The following is a 6,932-nucleotide window of genomic DNA, read 5'->3' on the forward strand; positions in this document are numbered from 1 at the left end:
GCTCCAGAGGTTACCGTGGAGCCCCATCTCATCGACGACCAGTTGGTAAGTGCCTTGCCCGTCCGTCCATTGTTTTCTTCGACAGATTGCGTAGGGGGCAGGCTCCGTCACTTTTTCAATGCCTGGTCCGAGATCACCTCAGACCGGTGGGTATTAGAGACCATCAGAGGTTTCGAGATAGACCTTGTAGCTCCCCCAGACCTGCTACCAGTCCCCAGACACATTCTTTGTACCGGGTCGGTTCAGAGTCTACTACACAGAGAGCTAAAGGAGCTCGTCCGCAAACAAGCGATCGAGCGCACCTCACCTCAGGCAGCGGTGGTAATCAGCAGTATGTTTCTGGTGCTAAAAAAGGGTGGCCAATCGCGCCCAGTCATCAACCTACGGTCCCTCAACTCTATAGTCCAGTATCGCCATTTCAAGATGGAGGGTATCCACCTCCTAAGAGACATGCTTCTCCCGGGCGATTGGATGGTCAAACTGGACCTCAAGGACGCCTACCTTACAGTCCCGGTGGCTCCGGCTTCCAGGAGCCTGCTCTGTTTCCCGTGGGGAGACCAACTTTGGCGCTTCACTTGCCTGCCTTTCGGTCTCTCCTCCGCCCCTTGGTGCTTCACCAAGGTGATGAAGCCTGTGGTGTCTTGGCTCCGCAGCAGAGGGGTACGCATGATAATATATTTAGACGATGTTCTTATCATGGCGAAGAGTCCGGCTCTTCTTCGCTCACATCTTGCCATGGCCACCGGTCTCCTCACCCGGTTGGGTTTCATCATAAATCGGGAGAAGTCGTGCCTCATTCCTTCGACTTCTATGGAATTCTTGGGTTTCAGGATAGATTCCTCTTCCCTGACCCTTCATCTGCCGCTGGTCAAGGTCCGTGCTATTCGCAAGGAATTGCGACATGCTTTGCTTCGTCCCCAACTGTCTCTGCGACACCTGGCGCGCCTTATAGGTCTCCTGGCGGCGTCCATACAGGCCATCTTCCCGGCTCCTTTGCACTACCGAGCTCTCCAGAGGCTCAAGATTGCACACCTCCGGGCCGGTGCCGCTTACTCGGACTTGGTCACGCTCGATTCGGAAACGAGGGACGAGCTTCAGTGGTGGATCCAGAACCTTTCGGTCTGGAATGGCAAAGCCCTGTTAGGTCCCCTTCCGGATTTGATTATCGAATCCGACGCCAGCTTACACGGCTGGGGGGCACATTGCAATGGGATATCCACGGGCGGTCCTTGGTCCCCAGAAGAGTCCCGCCTCCATATCAACGGCCTGGAATTATTGGCGGGGTCCTTGGCGATTCGCAGTTTCGCCAACGGTACTGTCACTACATGTATCAGACTACGGATGGACAATGTCTCCGCAGTCCGATACGTGAACGGGATGGGCGGTACCCGCTCCTCGGTCCTGACTTATCTGGCTCAGGATTTCTGGGAGTTTTGTCTTACCAGGGGTATAGTGGTTGTGGCGGAACACCTTCCGGGGCTCCACAATATAGTGGCGGACTGGAATTCGCGTTATATTTCGGATTCCAGCGACTGGAAGTTGGACGAGGGGGTGTTCCTAGCTTTAGCATCTCGCTGGGGTCATCCATCGATAGACCTCTTCGCGAGCCGTTTGAACGCCCAGGCTCCCAGGTTCTTCAGCTGGCGTCCGGATCCTCTGGCGGAGGCGGTGGACGCATTTCTCCAGCAGTGGGGAGGTGCGCTGATGTATGCTTTCCCACCATTTGCGTTGATTCCCCGGGTTCTCCTTCAGGTTCAGCTCCAATCGGCAGATCTAATCCTCATCGTCCCGCTGTGGAAGTCTCAGCCTTGGTTTCCTCTTCTTCTAGACTTGCTGGTGGATTACCCAATCCTTCTTCCGGATCTCCCCGAGCTCTTGCGGGATCCCATGGGGAGTCCACATCCCCTCATTCTGTCGGGGGGGCTTCGTCTGCTCGCCTGCAGGATCTCGGGTTCCCCGTTTCACTGTCTGGAGTTTCGGACACGACTCTTTTCTTATTGGAGAGCGCATGGGCTCCGGGAACTAGACGAGCTTATCGCTCCGCCTGGGACTCTTGGGCTCGCTGGTGCGGGGAGCGGGACCTGGATCCCCTTCGGGCCCCTGTGAGTTCGGTCTTGTCCTTTTTGTCTTCCTTGTTCGACTCCGGCAAGGCCTATCGCACCATTAATCTCTACAGGTCGGCCATTTCTTCCCGGCACGAGGGTTTTGACGGTACGCCTGCGGGCCAACATCCTTGGGTGTGTCGCCTCCTGAAGGGCTCCCGTTTGTCCCGTCCTCCCAGGCCTCGCTTCACGACAACTTGGGATGTGAGTTTGGTCTTGAATTTTCTGAGGGTTTGGCCTTCCAATGACCAATTGTCACTACGGCAGTTGTCGGCTAAACTGGTCACGCTTTTGTGTCTCATTTCGTGTAAACGGGTGTCTGATGTTAGGGCTCTGGACCACGACGCGCGGTCTTTTACGCCTAGTGGGGTTCTCTTTAACATCTCCAGACGCACTAAAACGAACATTCGTGCCGTTTCTTACCCGGCTTTTCCTCAGTGCACTCAGCTATGCCCGGTGGCATGTCTTCGGGAGTACGAATCTCGTACGGCGGCTTTTCGGGTCCCTCTTTTACCCAATCTGTTTCTGTCTTTTCGTAGGCCCTATGCTCCTGTCTCCAGTGTGACGTTGTCTCGCTGGGTTAAGGAGATTATGAGTTTGGCCGGTGTTGACGTCGCTATCTTTACAGCTCATTCCGTCCGCAGTGCTTCCGCTACCTCTATGTCGGTCTTGGGGTCCCGCCTGGAGGATGTTATGCGCTTAGCGGATTGGTCTAGGGTTTCCACTTTCCGCGAGTTCTATTTTCGCCCAGAGCCTCATGCTTTTAACGCGGTCATATCTCAGCTTTAAACTTGCAATAGGAGCCTCCGTGTCTTGTTATAAAATTTCATGATTTTCCTATTCCATGACGTAAAGTCATGATTTTATTAAAGACACGGAGGCGAGTATTGCCCTCCCTTGCCCTCCCTGGGGTTTTTTGCGGGGGATCTGTTATCGTTTACTTGTTATTTATTGCTTATTGGATGTTCACATTTTTTGAGTGTTTAGTCTATTTGCTATGTTCTTCATAGGTGTCGTGGTGATACTACCTAGTATTTTATTTCTCGTTTCACAGGTTGACGTTCTCCTCCTCAGCATCTTTGGTCTCAAGTCGCTCGTTGGCGTTCCAGAGGCGTCTGAAGTTTGTTGGTGCCGTTCGTTTGGCTAGTTGGTCCTGTGGTTCGGACTATTGGTTTGGCGGTTTCATGAAGATCCAGTTGCCGGAAGAGTCGGTTTATGTGGCGGTTCAAAGAAAGAGGATGTTCCCAGGAAGTGGAGGTCCTTATATACTGGGATAAGGGGAGGAGTCGGTTACATGGGTGTTCTTCTGTGATTGACATGTTCTTTTCTTTGCTGCTATGGTTACAGTAAAGGAAGTTAATGCAATACTCGCCTCCGTGTCTTTAATAAAATCATGACTTTACGTCATGGAATAGGAAAATCATGAAATTTTCACACACAACCTCTGCATTTTATCCTAGTTTTGTTTAATATATAATAATGATAAAATGTGTCATGTGTTGTTGTTCATCTGAGGTTGGACCTAATTATAAAACCTAAACGGATTAGTATTTTTGGTTGTACTTTGCTTTTCTCATGACTGTATATATAGTTTATCAACCCCCCAAAAATAATAATGTTTCATATGATTCAGCAGTGAAAAGGTTTAACGAGGAAATACAAAGTTAGGGCTGATGCACACAAACGTATTTTCATTCCGTGTCCGTTCAGTTTCTGAAGTTATTCCGTGTGCATTCTGTTTCTGTATGTCCGTATTTCCATTCTGCAAAAAAATAGAACATTTCCTATTATTGTCCGCATTACGGACAAGGATAGTACAGTACTATGAAGGGACAGTGGTTCTGTTCCAGAATGCACATGGATATCTTCCGTATTTTTTGCGGATCCGTTTTTTGCGGACCGCAAAATACATACGGTCGTGTGCATGAGCCCCTAGAGACGGTAAATAATGAAATGGCGATAAAAGAATAGTCTTTAAAGAAATCTTATTGCATTTCCCCAGAAAGCCACTAGGTTGTGCACAACATTCATGCAAATGGATTATTACACGGAAGAAACTGGAACTGTCAAGCAGTAAAGCTGATGTAATGAAGTCTGTGGTTATTCATCAGCATGTACAATCATCACTGTACCAAGAGCATCTTATAGGGGCGTTGTGTCATCATTCACTGCTTCTATTCTGATCATAATAAGATGAAGCTCGTGATGAAGGTTTTCTTGAGGATTCCTCAGTTATACCTTCTGCAATACAGTACATTAACATGAAAACAATTAAAGGGTTTCTGTCACCAGAATTCACCCTTAAACTGTCTGACTTTAGCGATGTGCTAATGTCAGCAGAATCTATCTCTGCTATTTTTATGTTTATTGATGCCCCCTAACGGCACAATTCTTACTTTTGTAATATGCAAATTAGCCTCTAGGAGCAAGGGGGAGGGGCGTTGCTCCTGTTCCTAGAGGCTCCGTTCTCCCACCTCATTCCACGCCCTGCTGTCCTTGATTGACAGGCCAGTGTTCGTCTTCTGCTGGTCCTGTGTGCTGGGTAAACGGCACTGCGCAGGCGCGACACTTACCCAGCACACAGAGCCGGCAGGAGAAGACGAACGCTCGCCTGTCAATCAAGGACAGCAGGGCGTGGAATGAGGTGGGAGAACGGAGCGCGGTGCCTTCTCAAACAGCTGACCGGCGGGGGTCCAGAGTCTCGGACCTTCACCGATCAGATACTGACAACCTGTCCATTGGATAGGTCATCAGTATTAAAATCTCACAAAACCCTTTTAATGTAATATTAATCACTTGCATCTATATTCTAACAAACTTTGTGAAATGTGTTCTTTTGTAGGGCTTTTATTTCATATTACTGGCTACATAAGAGGTTGAGCTCAGCAGGTGCTGTTTTGCATGAAGAACTGAAACCCAAAAACAATGGTTGTCTTCTGTTACCACATGTCAAGAGACACATAGACCTGGTACAGTTTCTACTGGGATAACTTTTCACAATTGTGATACTCAGCTAACTATTTGACTACACATATTGCTTTGTCTTGGGCCTCATGCAGACGGCCGTTGTTTGGGTCCGCACCCGAGCCGCCGTTTTGGACCCATTCATTTCAATGGAGCCGCAAAAGATGCGGACAGCACTCCGTGTGCTGTCCGCATCCGTGGCTCCGTTCCGTGGCACCGCAAAAAAAAAATAACATGTCCTATTCTTGTCCGCGATTTTCGGACAAGAATAGGCATTTATATTGCCAGCGCCCATTCCGTTCCGCAAATTGCGGAAGGCAACACGGGCGCCTTCCGTTTTTTGCGGACCGCAAAGACCGGCACGGCCGTGTGCATGAAGCCTTAGGGTACTTTCACACTTGCGTTGCTGGATTCTGGAATTCTGTATGCAAACGGAAACCATTTGTAGACGGATCCGTTTTACAAATGCATTGCAATACCGGATCCGTCTCTCCGGTGTCATCCAGTATAACGGATCCGGTATTTTTTTATTTTACATTTTCAAAGGTCTGCGCATTCCGGCAAGTGTTCAGGATTTTTGGCCGGAGAGAAAAATGCAGCATGCTGCGTTTTTTTCTCAGTCTAAATACCGTAAAAGGACTGAACTGAAGACATCCTGATGCATCCTGAACGGATTGCTTTCCATTCAGAATGCATTAGGATAAAACTGATCCGTTTTTTTCCGGTATTGAGCCCACAGGACGGAATTCAATACCGGAAAACTTTGACGCAAGTGTCAAAGTACCCTTATAAGATGATCCAATCAGATAACTGTGACAAAGCAGACAATCACAAAGAGCTTTGCAATCAAGGTCTAGTGCAACACCCCCCCCCCCCCAAAAAAAAAAAACAAGGGAAGTAATCACTTTATATATATATATATATATATATATATGACATCATAGACATTGTAATTCAGTATGTTTCATGTGTAGTTTCAGTGTCGATGCAAAAAATATAAATCTAGTTTTCTTTTTGTAAATTTGCATATTGCTTACTGATTCTGTACATATTTAACACATACATCACAGCATCATACACAGATTATAATGGCACACATTACACCATGTTCCGAATGAACATATATAAGACACAGCATCCCAATAGGTTTAATTTCATAGGAAGCCAAGTGTGAGGAAACGGGTACTCAGAACAAACCAACACGCCATGCAGATGCTGCTAACCACTGTGCTACCAGGCTGGCCTAATAGTCATGTATGCTCCAGAAGTAGTAATAGACTACCCAACAGTGGATCCATCCTAATACTAACATAGTCATCTCAATGATCAAAATACTCAAGAGAGTATAGCTGTTAGATGGGGAAACAGCTCTACTTGTCTGAACACTGTGTAGATTAAATTAAATGATCTGGACTGACATTCTGTTGTTTGGCCACAAGATGCCGCTGTTTCCTAAACACAGCTACAGACTGCATATATTTCCATATTCATGAGAGGCGGGGTTACACAGAGCCTAGAGAGGAAGAGAAAGGGAGCAGCCATCTTAGAGGGAGCTGAGACTGAGGAACTGTGTCAGCAGAGGATTCAACGGCATCCAGGTGTGAGAGCATCCCTCAGTGACCAGAGTGGCAGCTAAGTGAAGCTGATCTTGCCCAAGACCCTGATCCTGTCCAGAGGAATGAAGGTTGCTTTCAGGAACGCTAATGTGAGCTGAGGAGCAAAGCTGCATGCACTGTGGGACCAGCGGATGCAGAGCAGACCCGGGTCAGTATGATCGTGCATGCAACTCATTACAGTGTTGGCGCCTAGAGACTGAGACCAGGCCTGTAGTTAGTTAGTTAGGGTCTCTGTTTGTGTTAATCTCAA

The sequence above is a fragment of the Bufo gargarizans genome, unplaced genomic scaffold (assembly GCF_014858855.1).
Source record: "Bufo gargarizans isolate SCDJY-AF-19 unplaced genomic scaffold, ASM1485885v1 original_scaffold_1171_pilon, whole genome shotgun sequence".
Lineage (NCBI taxonomy): Eukaryota > Metazoa > Chordata > Amphibia > Anura > Bufonidae > Bufo > Bufo gargarizans.